This window comes from Mustelus asterias, chromosome 30 (genome assembly GCF_964213995.1).
Source record: "Mustelus asterias chromosome 30, sMusAst1.hap1.1, whole genome shotgun sequence".
Lineage (NCBI taxonomy): Eukaryota > Metazoa > Chordata > Chondrichthyes > Carcharhiniformes > Triakidae > Mustelus > Mustelus asterias.
Window position 1 is genome coordinate 1,907,182 of NC_135830.1, and position 16,806 is coordinate 1,923,987.

Below are 16,806 nucleotides of genomic sequence, written 5' to 3' on the forward strand. Positions count from 1 at the left end.
AAGAACAGCGATTCGGCTGGAAATCTCGAAACTGGCGGTTAGTTGGTCGTCACGCTCAACACATTAACCGCTCAACATTGTCTTTACGATTTGGCAGAAGGGTGTCTAATGTGTTGCTGATGACAGCGAAAAAGTCGGGATCGGAAGGAAATTCCTTCAGCAAGCATGGATGGAAACTTCATTGAGGAGCCGCCGTGAGGCAACGTATAATATCCCTCGCAACGAGCACGATGCTTTCTACACATTTTTATGTCATTCCAATTCCCACAGTGTGCCTCGTTATGAAGCGTCGCACGAGAGAGTAAGCAAAAGATAAAATACCAATTCGCTCTCCCCAGTGTGCAGTGGGACCTGTGACATGGGGCCGCTGTGTGACTGTTACTGATAGAAAGAGTTGGATCACAAGGGCAGTTGGGCTGTGTTTTGTTCAGCCTTTCAAATCTTGATGAATTACTCGAAACGTTAAATCGTGTTGAATGACAGCCTTTGGAAATATATTTCTGTTCACTGAAGGTGCAACTCACAGAATCATTGATGCAAAAATCAAATTGAACGGATTCCGGTTAATTCTGCGCTTGAACACACGCCCCCATTTTGCAGCCCTGGCTGCCAGACTTCCAGATGGAGCAAATATTCCACAAATGGCAAATGCATCCAGTCAGCAAAATGGCAACATGTTGACAATATTCCGACTGAATTTCGCAACATATTTTACTATTTTAGCCGAAAAAAATATTTCAAATAAAACAGGGGGGGGTGAACATCAAATGCACGTTGTGATTGCCCCAGCCAAATCCCATGAAAGTCATTTAAAACGAAAATGCCATTCCATCAGGTTGAAGATGCGCGATCAGTCAGCAGTGAAAATTTTAAACTTCTGCACTGAATGATGCAACTCAATAGAAAAACGCAGTTGCTCATCGTGGGCTTCGTTTGCGACGTCGGCCGGTTAGCTCAGGTGGTTAGAGCGTGGTGCTAATAACGCCAAGGTCGCGGGTTCAATCCCCGTACTGGCCACATGCGATTACCCGTGTGGGCAGAACCTTTTCGTCGGCCGAGGCTGATCCGCTTCGCGTTCTTCCACACCGGCAAAGTGCAGCTTTTTTTTCTCCTTGACAACTTTTAAACTGGTAAAATTTCTTCCAACCGTTCTGACAAATTGCCCATCTTTTCAAACTTCTGTGCCACAAATCGAAAGGGCGAATGTGGAAGGTTACGAGACGGGAAAGGAGTTTTCATTGCAAACAGTAGACCGTCCGGAGAAAGATTGAGCGTCATCGAATTAAATTCACAACGGAGTGCTGACATAATGTCCTTCATTTGGCTACGAAATCGTTTATAAAAGCACTGGGATCATGCTCAGGTGGTCACATCTGCAGTTTGACCTCAGTACGGAGCCTGACGGCTGATGCTGCCTGGTCACCACTCTTCAGAAAAGACATTAGGAAGAGGACAGGTGACACTGCCTGGGAGGTTTAAAATGATAAAATAAGTCCGTTATGAGGCGGTGTTGGAGACGTTCGGGTAGTTCCACGTCGAACATAGAAAATTGGAAGATGTCCCAACTCTGATATTCCAGCTGATACGGGATTTCGACAGAGTAAACAGTCAAAATACTCCCCCTCCGCGCAGGTCAATAACTGAAGTTGTCAGGTGCAAATTTGTTGAGAAAACATCTGGAGTGGACAGGCGGACCGGCATCAACTTCACGCAAATTGGTGGGATATGGAACCATTCCACATGGAAAAATGACGGAAGATGCCATCCTTTCCAACGAGTCGCAGTGAAACGGAAATGAGAAATGCGTAGTCAGCAGGATTCGAACCTGCGCGGGGAAACCCCAATGTATTTCTAGTCCATCGCCTTAACCACTCGGCCACGACTACACGGTCCAACGCGCCAGAAATCATACTGATACCCACTCAATAATTCTTAGAGCCGGCCTCCTTGAAGTGATGCTGACCTCTTGTGATGGATACAAATGCGATTAATTTCGCTGCTGATGTCATGCGTCTGTCTTCTTTCCCCATGTCGGCTCAATTTCATCTGTCGTCTAACGTCCTTTTCATTCGGATACAGCACATGGGTGGATTGAAACAAACAATTGCAAGCATTCTATATCTGTCCACACACGCAGAACTGGATGGAACATAAACTTTACATCCCAAAATAGCTCCCTTCAAGGCGCCTTAGGAAAACGAGCTCTTGAATGCGCAAAACTAATGCAGATATATTAGAGTATGTGCGGATTCGGAATCCAATCCGGCTCTCCCACATGGTGGTGACATTTGCCGTTTCTGAATCACCAGTGGACAAATTTGAATTGAGCCCATCGAGAATATCTTTCTGTTCACTGAAGATGCAACTCCCGCAATCATTGATCCAAAATTTAAGATGAACTGGGGCCGGTTAGTTGAGACGGTTGGAGCATGTTGCTAATAACGCTGCGACTGAGGGTTCAATCCTCGTACTGTCCAAATGCGGTTACCTCTGTCTGTGGAGCCCGGTTTACGTTATGCTCAGTGGCAATGGCTTTTTCGAACAGCCTGAGTCGCTTCGCGTACTTCTGTACACTCACGATGCCGTTGACAATTTTTCAACTGGGAAAAAGTCTGCCTCCCATCCTGACAAATTGTCCATCTTTTCACACTTCTGTGCCACAAATCGGTCGGTGACATTTGAGCAAACCTTGACCGCTCTACAGCGAAACACAGACGGACGACCGGTCAGCTGGATGTCAACTGTGATCATTCCTCTCATTCGCTTCAATGTTTTGTCATTATTCACGTCAGCCAACCTTGTTGCAAGAAATCATACCAGCTTACTTTGACGCACTGCATTCAACCGATCAACACATCGCTTCACACGAATTGATAATGCGCTTCAAACCTAATTTACGCAAATACTGAGTTTTTTCAGAAGAACAGCTATTCGGCTGGAAATCTCGAAACTGGCGGTTAGTTGGTCGTCACGCGCAACACATTAACCGCTCAACATTGTCTTTACGATTTGGCAGAAGGGTGTCTAATGTGTTGCTGATGACAGCGAAAAAGTCGGGATCGGAAGGAAATTCCTTCAGCAAGCATGGATGGAAACTTCATTGAGGAGCCGCCGTGAGGCAACGTATAATATCCCTCGCAACGAGCACGATGCTTTCTCCACATTTTTATGTCATTCCAATTCCCACAGTGTGCCTCGTTATGAAGCGTCGCACGAGAGAGTAAGCAAAAGATGAAATCCCAATTCGCTCTCCCCAGTGTGCAGCGGGACCTGTGACATGGGGCTGCTGTGTGACTGTTACTCATCGAAAGAGTTGGATCACAAGGGCAGTTGGGCTGTGTTTTGTTCAGCCTTTCAAATCTTGATGAATTACTCGAAACGTTAAATCGTGTTGAATGATAGCCTTTGGAAATATATTTCTGTTCACTGAAGGTGCAACTCACAGAATCATTGATGCAAAAATCAAATTGAACGGATTCCGGTTAATTCTGCGCTTGAACACACGCCCCCATTTTGCAGCCCTGGCTGCCAGACTTCCAGATGGAGCAAATATTCCACAAATGGCAAATGCATCCAGTCAGCAAAATGGCAACATGTTGACAATATTCCGACTGAATTTCGCAACATATTTTACTATTTTAGCCGAAAAAAATATTTCAAATAAAATAGGGGGGGGGGGGGTGAACATCAAATGCACGTTGTGATTGCCCCAGCCAAATCCCATGAAAGTCATTTAAAACGAAAATGCCATTCCATCAGGTTGAAGATGCGCGATCAGTCAGCAGTGAAAATTTTAAACTTCTGCACTGAATGATGCAACTCAATAGAAAAACGCAGGTGCTCATCGTGGGCTTCGTTTGCGACGTCGGCCGGTTAGCTCAGGTGGTTAGAGCGTGGTGCTAATAACGCCAAGGTCGCGGGTTCAATCCCCGTACTGGCCACATGCGATTACCGGTGTGGGCAGAACTTTTCGTCGGCAGAGGCTGATCCGCTTCGCGTTCTTCCACATCGGCAAAGTCCAGCTTTTTTTTTTCTCCTTGCCAACTTTTAAAATGGGAAAATTTCTTCCAACCGTTCTGACAAATTGCCCATCTTTTCAAACTTCTGTGCCACAAACCGAAAGGGCGAATGTGGAAGGTTACGAGACGGGAAAGGTGTTTTCATTGCAAAGGGTGGACCGGCGGAGAAAGATTGAGTTCATCTAATTAAATTCACAACGAGTGCTGACATAAAGTCCTTCATTTGGCTCCGAAATCGTTTATAAAAGCACTGGGATCATGCTCAGGTGGTCACATCTGCAGTTTGACCTCAGTACGGAGCCTTACGGCTGATGCTGGCTGGTCACCACTCTTCAGAAAAGACATTAGGAAGAGGACAGGTGACACTGCCTGGGAGGTTTACAATGATAAAATAAGTCCGTTATGAGGCGGTGTTGGAGACGTTCGGGTGGTTCCACGTCGAACATAGAAAATTGGAAGATGTCCCAACTCTGATATTCCAGCTGATACGGGATTTCGACAGAGTAAACAGTCAAAATACTCCCTCTCCGCGCAGGTCAATAACTGAAGTTGTCAGGTGCAAATTTGTTGAGAAAACATCTGGAGTGGACAGGCGGACCGGCATCAACTTCACGCAAATTGGTGGGACATGGAACCATTCCACATGGAAAAATGACGGAAGATGCCATCCTTTCCAGCGAGTCGTCGTGAAACGGAAATGAGAAATGCGTAGTCAGCAGGATTCGAACCTGCGCGGGGAAACCCCAATGGATTTCTAGTCCATCGCCTTAACCACTCGGCCATGACTACACGGTCCAATGCGCCAGAAATCATACTGATACCCACTCAATAATTCTTAGAGCCGGCCTCCTTGAAGTGATGCTGACCTCTTGTGATGGATACAAATGCGATTAATTTCGCTGCTGATGTCATGCGTCTGTCTTCTTTCCCCATGTCGGCTCAATTTCATCTGTCGTCTAACGTCCTTTTCATTCGGATACAGCACATGGGTGGATTGAAACAAACAATTGCAAGCATTCTATATCTGTCCACACACTCAGAACTGGATGGAACATAAACTTTACATCCCAAAATAGCTCCCTTCAAGGCGCCTTAGGAAAACGAGCTCTTGAATGCGCAAAACTAATGCAGATATATTAGAGTATGTGCGGATTCGGAATTCAATCCGGCTCTCCCACATGGTGGTGACATTTGCCGTTTCTGAATCACCAGTGGACAAATTTGAATTGAGCCCATCGAGAATATCTTTCTGTTCACTGAAGATGCAACTCCCGCAATCATTGATCCAAAATTTAAGATGAGCTGGGGCCGGTTAGTTTATACGGTTGGAGCATGTTGCTAATAACGCTGCGACTGAGGGTTCAATCCTCGGACTGTCCAAATGCGGTTACCTCTGTCTGTGGAGCCCGGTTTACGTTATGCTCAGTGGCAATGGCTTTTTCGAACAGCCTGAGTCGCTTCGCGTACTTCTGGACACTCACGATGCCGTTGACAATTTTTCAACTGGGAAAAAGTCTGCCTCCCATCCTGACAAATTGGCCATCTTTTCACACTTCTGTGCCACAAATCGGTCGGTGACATTTGAGCAAACCTTGACCGCTCGACAGCGAAACACATACGGACGACCGGTCAGCTGGATGTCAACTGTGATCATTCCTCTCATTCGCTTCAATGTTTTGTCAATATTCACGTCAGCCAACCTTGTTGCAAGAAATCATACCAGCTTACTTTGACGCACTGCATTCAACCGATCAACACATCGCTTCACACGAATTGATAATGCGCTTCAAACCTAATTTACGCAAATACTGAGTTTTTTCAGAAGAACAGCTATTCGGCTGGAAACCTCGAAACTGGCGGTTCGTTGGTCGTCACGCTCAACACATTAACCGCTCAACATTGTCTTTACGATTTGGCAGAAGGGTGTCGATTGTGTTGCTGATGACAGCGAAAAAGTCGGGATCGGAAGGAAATTCCTTCAGCAAGCATGGATGGAAACTTCATTGAGGAGCCGCCGTGAGGCAACGTATAATATCCCTCGCAACGAGCACGATGCTTTCTCCACATTTTTATGTCATTCCAATTCCCACAGTGTGCCTCGTTATGAAGCGTCGCACGAGAGAGTAAGCAAAAGATGAAATCCCAATTCGCTCTCCCCAGTGTGCAGCGGGACCTGTGACATGGGGCTGCTGTGTGACTGTTACTGATAGAAAGAGTTGGATCACAAGGGCAGTTGGGCTGTGTTTTGTTCAGCCTTTCAAATCTTGATGAATTACTCGAAACGTTAAATCGTGTTGAATGACAGCCTTTGGAAATATATTTCTGTTCACTGGAGGTGCAACTCACAGAATCATTGATGCAAAAATCAAATTGAACGGATTCCGGTTAATTCTGCGCTTGAACACACGCCCCCATTTTGCAGCCCTGGCTGCCAGACTTCCAGATGGAGCAAATATTCCACAAATGGCAAATGCATCCAGTCAGCAAAATGGCAACATGTTGACAATATTCCGACTGAATTTCGCAACATATTTTACTATTTTAGCCGAAAAAAATATTTCAAATAAAATAGGGGGGGGGGGGGGGTGAACATCAAATGCACGTTGTGATTGCCCCAGCCAAATCCCATGAAAGTCATTTAAAACGAAAATGCCATTCCATCAGGTTGAAGATGCGCGATCAGTCAGCAGTGAAAATTTTAAACTTCTGCACTGAATGATGCAACTCAATAGAAAAACGCAGGTGCTCATCGTGGGCTTCGTTTGCGACGTCGGCCGGTTAGCTCAGGTGGTTAGAGCGTGGTGCTAATAACGCCAAGGTCGCGGGTTCAATCCCCGTACTGGCCAAATGCGATTACCGGTGTGGGCAGAACTTTTCGTCGGCAGAGGCTGATCCGCTTCGCGTTCTTCCACATCGGCAAAGTCCAGCTTTTTTTTTTCTCCTTGCCAACTTTTAAAATGGGAAAATTTCTTCCAACCGTTCTGACAAATTGCCCATCTTTTCAAACTTCTGTGCCACAAACCGAAAGGGCGAATGTGGAAGGTTACGAGACGGGAAAGGTGTTTTCATTGCAAAGGGTGGACCGGCGGAGAAAGATTGAGTTCATCTAATTAAATTCACAACGAGTGCTGACATAAAGTCCTTCATTTGGCTCCGAAATCGTTTATAAAAGCACTGGGATCATGCTCAGGTGGTCACATCTGCAGTTTGACCTCAGTACGGAGCCTTACGGCTGATGCTGGCTGGTCACCACTCTTCAGAAAAGACATTAGGAAGAGGACAGGTGACACTGCCTGGGAGGTTTACAATGATAAAATAAGTCCGTTATGAGGCGGTGTTGGAGACGTTCGGGTGGTTCCACGTCGAACATAGAAAATTGGAAGATGTCCCAACTCTGATATTCCAGCTGATACGGGATTTCGACAGAGTAAACAGTCAAAATACTCCCTCTCCGCGCAGGTCAATAACTGAAGTTGTCAGGTGCAAATTTGTTGAGAAAACATCTGGAGTGGACAGGCGGACCGGCATCAACTTCACGCAAATTGGTGGGACATGGAACCATTCCACATGGAAAAATGACGGAAGATGCCATCCTTTCCAGCGAGTCGTCGTGAAACGGAAATGAGAAATGCGTAGTCAGCAGGATTCGAACCTGCGCGGGGAAACCCCAATGGATTTCTAGTCCATCGCCTTAACCACTCGGCCATGACTACACGGTCCAATGCGCCAGAAATCATACTGATACCCACTCAATAATTCTTAGAGCCGGCCTCCTTGAAGTGATGCTGACCTCTTGTGATGGATACAAATGCGATTAATTTCGCTGCTGATGTCATGCGTCTGTCTTCTTTCCCCATGTCGGCTCAATTTCATCTGTCGTCTAACGTCCTTTTCATTCGGATACAGCACATGGGTGGATTGAAACAAACAATTGCAAGCATTCTATATCTGTCCACACACTCAGAACTGGATGGAACATAAACTTTACATCCCAAAATAGCTCCCTTCAAGGCGCCTTAGGAAAACGAGCTCTTGAATGCGCAAAACTAATGCAGATATATTAGAGTATGTGCGGATTCGGAATTCAATCCGGCTCTCCCACATGGTGGTGACATTTGCCGTTTCTGAATCACCAGTGGACAAATTTGAATTGAGCCCATCGAGAATATCTTTCTGTTCACTGAAGATGCAACTCCCGCAATCATTGATCCAAAATTTAAGATGAGCTGGGGCCGGTTAGTTTATACGGTTGGAGCATGTTGCTAATAACGCTGCGACTGAGGGTTCAATCCTCGGACTGTCCAAATGCGGTTACCTCTGTCTGTGGAGCCCGGTTTACGTTATGCTCAGTGGCAATGGCTTTTTCGAACAGCCTGAGTCGCTTCGCGTACTTCTGGACACTCACGATGCCGTTGACAATTTTTCAACTGGGAAAAAGTCTGCCTCCCATCCTGACAAATTGGCCATCTTTTCACACTTCTGTGCCACAAATCGGTCGGTGACATTTGAGCAAACCTTGACCGCTCGACAGCGAAACACATACGGACGACCGGTCAGCTGGATGTCAACTGTGATCATTCCTCTCATTCGCTTCAATGTTTTGTCAATATTCACGTCAGCCAACCTTGTTGCAAGAAATCATACCAGCTTACTTTGACGCACTGCATTCAACCGATCAACACATCGCTTCACACGAATTGATAATGCGCTTCAAACCTAATTTACGCAAATACTGAGTTTTTTCAGAAGAACAGCTATTCGGCTGGAAACCTCGAAACTGGCGGTTCGTTGGTCGTCACGCTCAACACATTAACCGCTCAACATTGTCTTTACGATTTGGCAGAAGGGTGTCGATTGTGTTGCTGATGACAGCGAAAAAGTCGGGATCGGAAGGAAATTCCTTCAGCAAGCATGGATGGAAACTTCATTGAGGAGCCGCCGTGAGGCAACGTATAATATCCCTCGCAACGAGCACGATGCTTTCTCCACATTTTTATGTCATTCCAATTCCCACAGTGTGCCTCGTTATGAAGCGTCGCACGAGAGAGTAAGCAAAAGATGAAATCCCAATTCGCTCTCCCCAGTGTGCAGCGGGACCTGTGACATGGGGCTGCTGTGTGACTGTTACTGATAGAAAGAGTTGGATCACAAGGGCAGTTGGGCTGTGTTTTGTTCAGCCTTTCAAATCTTGATGAATTACTCGAAACGTTAAATCGTGTTGAATGACAGCCTTTGGAAATATATTTCTGTTCACTGGAGGTGCAACTCACAGAATCATTGATGCAAAAATCAAATTGAACGGATTCCGGTTAATTCTGCGCTTGAACACACGCCCCCATTTTGCAGCCCTGGCTGCCAGACTTCCAGATGGAGCAAATATTCCACAAATGGCAAATGCATCCAGTCAGCAAAATGGCAACATGTTGACAATATTCCGACTGAATTTCGCAACATATTTTACTATTTTAGCCGAAAAAAATATTTCAAATAAAATAGGGGGGGGGGGGGGTGAACATCAAATGCACGTTGTGATTGCCCCAGCCAAATCCCATGAAAGTCATTTAAAACGAAAATGCCATTCCATCAGGTTGAAGATGCGCGATCAGTCAGCAGTGAAAATTTTAAACTTCTGCACTGAATGATGCAACTCAATAGAAAAACGCAGGTGCTCATCGTGGGCTTCGTTTGCGACGTCGGCCGGTTAGCTCAGGTGGTTAGAGCGTGGTGCTAATAACGCCAAGGTCGCGCGTTCAATCCCCGTACTGGCCACATGCGATTACCCGTGTGGGCAGGACCTGTCGTCTTTTCGTCGGCAGAGCCTGATCCGCTTTGCGTTCTTCCACACCGGCAAAGTGCAGCTTTTTTTTCACCTTGACAACTTTTAAACTGGAAAAATTTCTTCCAACCGTTCTGACAAATTGCCCATCTTTTCAAACTTCTGTGCCACAAGCCGAAAGGGCGAATGTGGAAGGTTACGAGACGGGAAAGGAGTTTTCATTGCAAAGAGTAGACCGGCGGAGAAAGATTGAGCTTCATCTAATTAAATTCACAACGGTGTGCTGACATAATGTCCTTCATTTGGCTACGAAACCGTTTAAAAAGAACTGGGAACATGCTCAGGTGGTCACATCTGCAGTTTGACCTCAGTACGGAGCCTTACGGCTGATGCTGGCTGGTCACCACTCTTCAGAAAAGACATTAGGAAGAGGACAGGTGACACTGCCTGGGAGGTTTACAATGATAAAATAAGTCCGTTATGAGGCGGTGTTGGAGACGTTCGGGTAGTTCCACGTCGATCATAGAAAATTGGAAGATGTCCCAACTCTGATATTCCAGCTGATACGGGATTTCGACAGAGTAAACAGTCAAAATATTCCCTCTCCGCGCAGGTCAATAACTGAAGTTGTCAGGTGCAAATTTGTTGAGAAAACATCTGGAGAGGACAGGCGGACCGGCATCAACATCATGCAGATTGGTGGGATATGGAACCATTCCACATGGAAAAATGACGGAAGACGCCATCCTTTCCAAAGAGTCGCAGTGAAACGGAAATGAGAAATGCGTAGTCAGCAGGATTCGAACCTGCGCGGGGAAACCCCAATGGATTTCAAGTCCATCGCCTTAACCACTCGGCCATGACTACACGGTCCAATGCGCCAGAAATCATACTGATACCCACTCAATAATTCTTAGAGCCGGCCTCCTTGAAGTGATGCTGACCTCTTGTGATGGATACAAATGCGATTAATTTCGCTGCTGATGTCATGCGTCTGTCTTCTTTCCCCATGTCGGCTCAATTTCATCTGTCGTCTAACGTCCTTTTCATTCGGATACAGCACATGGGTGGATTGAAACAAACAATTGCAAGCATTCTATATCTGTCCACACACTCAGAACTGGATGGAACATAAACTTTACATCCCAAAATAGCTCCCTTCAAGGCGCCTTAGGAAAACGAGCTCTTGAATGCGCAAAACTAATGCAGATATATTAGAGAATGTGCGGATTCGGAATCCAATCCGGCTCTCCCACATGGTGGTGACATTTGCCGTTTCTGAATCACCAGTGGACAAATTTGAATTGAGCCCATCGAGAATATCTTTCTGTTCACTGAAGATGCAACTCCCGCAATCATTGATCCAAAATTTAAGATGAGCTGGGGCCGGTGAGTTTATACGGTTGGAGCATGTTGCTAATAACGCTGCGACTGAGGGTTCAATCCTCGTACTGTCCAAATGCGGTTACCTCTGTCTGTGGAGCCCGGTTTACGTTATGCTCAGTGGCAATGGCTTTTTCGAACAGCCTGAGTCGCTTCGCGTACTTCTGTACACTCACGATGCCGTTGACAATTTTTCAACTGGGAAAAAGTCTGCCTCCCATCCTGACAAATTGTCCATCTTTTCACACTTCTGTGCCACAAATCGGTCGGTGACATTTGAGCAAACCTTGACCGCTCTACAGCGAAACACAGACGGACGACCGGTCAGCTGGATGTCAACTGTCATCATTCCTCTCATTCGCTTCAATGTTTTGTCATTATTCACGTCAGCCAACCTTGTTGCAAGAAATCATACCAGCTTACTTTGACGCACTGCATTCAACCGATCAACACATCGCTTCACACGAATTGATAATGCGCTTCAAACCTAATTTACGCAAATACTGAGTTTTTTCAGAAGAACAGCTATTCGGCTGGAAATCTCGAAACTGGCGGTTAGTTGGTCGTCACGCTCAACACATTAACCGCTCAACATTGTCTTTACGATTTGGCAGAAGGGTGTCTAATGTGTTGCTGATGACAGCGAAAAAGTCGGGATCGGAAGGAAATTCCTTCAGCAAGCATGGATGGAAACTTCATTGAGGAGCCGCCGTGAGGCAACGTATAATATCCCTCGCAACGAGCACGATGCTTTCTCCACATTTTTATGTCATTCCAATTCCCACAGTGTGCCTCGTTATGAAGCGCCGCACGAGAGAGTAAGCAAAAGATGAAATCCCAATTCGCTCTCCCCAGTGTGCAGCGGGACCTGTGACATGGGGCTGCTGTGTGACTGTTACTGATAGAAAGAGTTGGATCACAAGGGCAGTTGGGCTGTGTTTTGTTCAGCCTTTCAAATCTTGATGAATTACTCGAAACGTTAAATCGTGTTGAATGACAGCCTTTGGAAATATATTTCTGTTCACTGAAGGTGCAACTCACAGAATCATTGATGCAAAAATCAAATTGAACGGATTCCGGTTAATTCTGCGCTTGAACACACGCCCCCATTTTGCAGCCCTGGCTGCCAGACTTCCAGATGGAGCAAATATTCCACAAATGGCAAATGCATCCAGTCTGCAAAATGGCAACATGTTGACAATATTCCGACTGAATTTCGCAACATATTTTACTATTTTAGCCGAAAAAAATATTTCAAATAAAACAGGGGGGGGGGGGTGAACATCAAATGCACGTTGTGATTGCCCCAGCTAAATCCCATGAAAGTCATTTAAAACGAAAATGCCATTCCATCAGGTTGAAGATGCGCGATCAGTCAGCAGTGAAAATTTTAAACTTCTGCACTGAATGATGCAACTCAATAGAAAAACGCAGTTGCTCATCGTGGGCTTCGTTTGCGACGTCGGCCGGTTAGCTCAGGTGGTTAGAGCGTGGTGCTAATAACGCCAAGGTCGCGGGTTCAATCCCCGTACTGGCCAAATGCGATTACCGGTGTGGGCAGAACTTTTCGTCGGCAGAGGCTGATCCGCTTCGCGTTCTTCCACATCGGCAAAGTCCAGCTTTTTTTTTTCTCCTTGCCAACTTTTAAAATGGGAAAATTTCTTCCAACCGTTCTGACAAATTGCCCATCTTTTCAAACTTCTGTGCCACAAACCGAAAGGGCGAATGTGGAAGGTTACGAGACGGGAAAGGTGTTTTCATTGCAAAGGGTGGACCGGCGGAGAAAGATTGAGTTCATCGAATTAAATTCACAACGAGTGCTGACATAAAGTCCTTCATTTGGCTCCGAAATCGTTTATAAAAGCACTGGGATCATGCTCAGGTGGTCACATCTGCAGTTTGACCTCAGTACGGAGCCTTACGGCTGATGCTGGCTGGTCACCACTCTTCAGAAAAGACATTAGGAAGAGGACAGGTGACACTGCCTGGGAGGTTTACAATGATAAAATAAGTCCGTTATGAGGCGGTGTTGGAGACGTTCGGGTGGTTCCACGTCGAACATAGAAAATTGGAAGATGTCCCAACTCTGATATTCCAGCTGATACGGGATTTCGACAGAGTAAACAGTCAAAATACTCCCTCTCCGCGCAGGTCAATAACTGAAGTTGTCAGGTGCAAATTTGTTGAGAAAACATCTGGAGTGGACAGGCGGACCGGCATCAACTTCACGCAAATTGGTGGGACATGGAACCATTCCACATGGAAAAATGACGGAAGATGCCATCCTTTCCAGCGAGTCGGAGTGAAACGGAAATGAGAAATGCGTAGTCAGCAGGATTCGAACCTGCGCGGGGAAACCCCAATGGATTTCTAGTCCATCGCCTTAACCACTCGGCCATGACTACACGGTCCAATGCGCCAGAAATCATACTGATACCCACTCAATAATTCTTAGAGCCGGCCTCCTTCAAGTGATGCTGACCTCTTGTGATGGATACAAATGCGATTAATTTCGCTGCTGATGTCATGCGTCTGTCTTCTTTCCCCATGTCGGCTCAATTTCATCTGTCGTCTAACGTCCTTTTCATTCGGATACAGCACATGGGTGGATTGAAACAAACAATTGCAAGCATTCTATATCTGTCCACACACTCAGAACTGGATGGAACATAAACTTTACATCCCAAAATAGCTCCCTTCAAGGCGCCTTAGGAAAACGAGCTCTTGAATGCGCAAAACTAATGCAGATATATTAGAGAATGTGCGGATTCGGAATCCAATCCGGCTCTCCCACATGGTGGTGACATTTGCCGTTTCTGAATCACCAGTGGACAAATTTGAATTGAGCCCATCGAGAATATCTTTCTGTTCACTGAAGATGCAACTCCCGCAATCATTGATCCAAAATTTAAGATGAGCTGGGGCCGGTTAGTTTATACGGTTGGAGCATGTTGCTAATAACGCTGCGACTGAGGGTTCAATCCTCGTACTGTCCAAATGCGGTTACCTCTGTCTGTGGAGCCCGGTTTACGTTATGCTCAGTGGCAATGGCTTTTTCGAACAGCCTGAGTCGCTTCGCGTACTTCTGTACACTCACGATGCCGTTGACAATTTTTCAACTGGGAAAAAGTCTGCCTCCCATCCTGACAAATTGTCCATCTTTTCACACTTCTGTGCCACAAATCGGTCGGTGACATTTGAGCAAACCTTGACCGCTCGACAGCGAAACACATACGGACGACCGGTCAGCTGGATGTCAACTATGATCATTCCTCTCATTCGCTTCAATGTTTTGTCAATATTCACGTCAGCCAACCTTGTTGCAAGAAATCATACCAGCTTACTTTGACGCACTGCATTCAACCGATCAACACATCGCTTCACACGAATTGATAATGCGCTTCAAACCTAATTTACGCAAATACTGAGTTTTTTCAGAAGAACAGCTATTCGGCTGGAAATCTCGAAACTGGCGGTTCGTTGGTCGTCACGCTCAACACATTAACCGCTCAACATTGTCTTTACGATTTGGCAGAAGGGTGTCTAATGTGTTGCTGATGACAGCGAAAAAGTCGGGATCGGAAGGAAATTCCTTCAGCAAGCATGGATGGAAACTTCATTGAGGAGCCGCCGTGAGGCAACGTAGAATATCCCTCGCAACGAGCACGATGCTTTCTCCACATTTTTATGTCATTCCAATTCCCACAGTGTGCCTCGTTATGAAGCGTCGCACGAGAGAGTAAGCAAAGATGAAATCCCAATTCGCTCCCCCAGTGTGCAGCGGGACCTGTGACATGGGGCTGCTGTGTGACTGTTACTGATAGAAAGAGTTGGATCACAAGGGCAGTTGGGCTGTGTTTTGTTCAGCCTTTCAAATCTTGATGAATTACTCGAAACGTTAAATCGTGTTGAATGACAGCCTTTGGAAATATATTTCTGTTCACTGGAGGTGCAACTCACAGAATCATTGATGCAAAAATCAAATTGAACGGATTCCGGTTAATTCTGCGCTTGAACACACGCCCCCATTTTGCAGCCCTGGCTGCCAGACTTCCAGATGGAGCAAATATTCCACAAATGGCAAATGCATCCAGTCAGCAAAATGGCAACATGTTGACAATATTCCGACTGAATTTCGCAACATATTTTACTATTTTAGCCGAAAAAAATATTTCAAATAAAATAGGGGGGGGGGGGGGTGAACATCAAATGCACGTTGTGATTGCCCCAGCCAAATCCCATGAAAGTCATTTAAAACGAAAATGCCATTCCATCAGGTTGAAGATGCGCGATCAGTCAGCAGTGAAAATTTTAAACTTCTGCACTGAATGATGCAACTCAATAGAAAAACGCAGGTGCTCATCGTGGGCTTCGTTTGCGACGTCGGCCGGTTAGCTCAGGTGGTTAGAGCGTGGTGCTAATAACGCCAAGGTCGCGGGTTCAATCCCCGTACTGGCCACATGCGATTACCGGTGCGGGCAGAACTATTCGTCGGCAGAGGCTGATCCGCTTCGCGTTCTTCCACATCGGCAAAGTCCAGCTTTTTTTTTTCTCCTTGCCAACTTTTAAAATGGGAAAATTTCTTCCAACCGTTCTGACAAATTGCCCATCTTTTCAAACTTCTGTGCCACAAACCGAAAGGGCGAATGTGGAAGGTTACGAGACGGGAAAGGTGTTTTCATTGCAAAGGGTGGACCGGCGGAGAAAGATTGAGTTCATCTAATTAAATTCACAACGAGTGCTGACATAAAGTCCTTCATTTGGCTCCGAAATCGTTTATAAAAGCACTGGGATCATGCTCAGGTGGTCACATCTGCAGTTTGACCTCAGTACGGAGCCTTACGGCTGATGCTGGCTGGTCACCACTCTTCAGAAAAGACATTAGGAAGAGGACAGGTGACACTGCCTGGGAGGTTTACAATGATAAAATAAGTCCGTTATGAGGCGGTGTTGGAGACGTTCGGGTGGTTCCACGTCGAACATAGAAAATTGGAAGATGTCCCAACTCTGATATTCCAGCTGATACGGGATTTCGACAGAGTAAACAGTCAAAATACTCCCTCTCCGCGCAGGTCAATAACTGAAGTTGTCAGGTGCAAATTTGTTGAGAAAACATCTGGAGTGGACAGGCGGACCGGCATCAACTTCACGCAAATTGGTGGGACATGGAACCATTCCACATGGAAAAATGACGGAAGATGCCATCCTTTCCAGCGAGTCGGAGTGAAACGGAAATGAGAAATGCGTAGTCAGCAGGATTCGAACCTGCGCGGGGAAACCCCAATGGATTTCTAGTCCATCGCCTTAACCACTCGGCCATGACTACACGGTCCAATGCGCCAGAAATCATACTGATACCCACTCAATAATTCTTAGAGCCGGCCTCCTTGAAGTGATGCTGACCTCTTGTGATGGATACAAATGCGATTAATTTCGCTGCTGATGTCATGCGTCTGTCTTCTTTCCCCATGTCGGCTCAATTTCATCTGTCGTCTAACGTCCTTTTCATTCGGATACAGCACATGGGTGGATTGAAACAAACAATTGCAAGCATTCTATATCTGTCCACACACTCAGAACTGGATGGAACATAAACTTTACATCCCAAAATAGCTCCCTTCAAGGCGC

At 46.0% G+C, this 16,806-nt stretch overlaps 12 non-coding genes across 12 annotated transcripts; 6 read left to right on the forward strand and 6 right to left on the reverse strand.

The window, feature by feature from the left end:
- Positions 1 to 943: 943 nt before the first annotated feature.
- On the forward strand, positions 944 to 1,017 carry trnai-aau (transfer RNA isoleucine (anticodon AAU)). The gene has a single exon. It is a non-coding gene; the product is annotated as a tRNA-Ile (tRNA).
- A 787-nt stretch (positions 1,018 to 1,804) lies between these two features.
- trnas-aga (transfer RNA serine (anticodon AGA)) lies at positions 1,805 to 1,886 on the reverse strand. The gene has a single exon. It is a non-coding gene; the product is annotated as a tRNA-Ser (tRNA).
- A 1,981-nt stretch (positions 1,887 to 3,867) lies between these two features.
- trnai-aau (transfer RNA isoleucine (anticodon AAU)) lies at positions 3,868 to 3,941 on the forward strand. Its single transcript has one exon. It is a non-coding gene; the product is annotated as a tRNA-Ile (tRNA).
- A 785-nt stretch (positions 3,942 to 4,726) lies between these two features.
- On the reverse strand, positions 4,727 to 4,808 carry trnas-aga (transfer RNA serine (anticodon AGA)). Its single transcript has one exon. It is a non-coding gene; the product is annotated as a tRNA-Ser (tRNA).
- Positions 4,809 to 6,791: 1,983 nt separating this feature from the next.
- trnai-aau (transfer RNA isoleucine (anticodon AAU)) lies at positions 6,792 to 6,865 on the forward strand. Its single transcript has one exon. It is a non-coding gene; the product is annotated as a tRNA-Ile (tRNA).
- A 785-nt stretch (positions 6,866 to 7,650) lies between these two features.
- Positions 7,651 to 7,732, reverse strand: trnas-aga (transfer RNA serine (anticodon AGA)). Its single transcript has one exon. It is a non-coding gene; the product is annotated as a tRNA-Ser (tRNA).
- A 1,982-nt stretch (positions 7,733 to 9,714) lies between these two features.
- trnai-aau (transfer RNA isoleucine (anticodon AAU)) lies at positions 9,715 to 9,788 on the forward strand. The gene has a single exon. It is a non-coding gene; the product is annotated as a tRNA-Ile (tRNA).
- A 792-nt stretch (positions 9,789 to 10,580) lies between these two features.
- trnas-uga (transfer RNA serine (anticodon UGA)) lies at positions 10,581 to 10,662 on the reverse strand. Its single transcript has one exon. It is a non-coding gene; the product is annotated as a tRNA-Ser (tRNA).
- A 1,980-nt stretch (positions 10,663 to 12,642) lies between these two features.
- On the forward strand, positions 12,643 to 12,716 carry trnai-aau (transfer RNA isoleucine (anticodon AAU)). The gene has a single exon. It is a non-coding gene; the product is annotated as a tRNA-Ile (tRNA).
- Positions 12,717 to 13,501: 785 nt separating this feature from the next.
- On the reverse strand, positions 13,502 to 13,583 carry trnas-aga (transfer RNA serine (anticodon AGA)). The gene has a single exon. It is a non-coding gene; the product is annotated as a tRNA-Ser (tRNA).
- A 1,980-nt stretch (positions 13,584 to 15,563) lies between these two features.
- Positions 15,564 to 15,637, forward strand: trnai-aau (transfer RNA isoleucine (anticodon AAU)). The gene has a single exon. It is a non-coding gene; the product is annotated as a tRNA-Ile (tRNA).
- Positions 15,638 to 16,422: 785 nt separating this feature from the next.
- On the reverse strand, positions 16,423 to 16,504 carry trnas-aga (transfer RNA serine (anticodon AGA)). The gene has a single exon. It is a non-coding gene; the product is annotated as a tRNA-Ser (tRNA).
- Between the last annotated feature and the right edge of the window lie 302 nt (positions 16,505 to 16,806).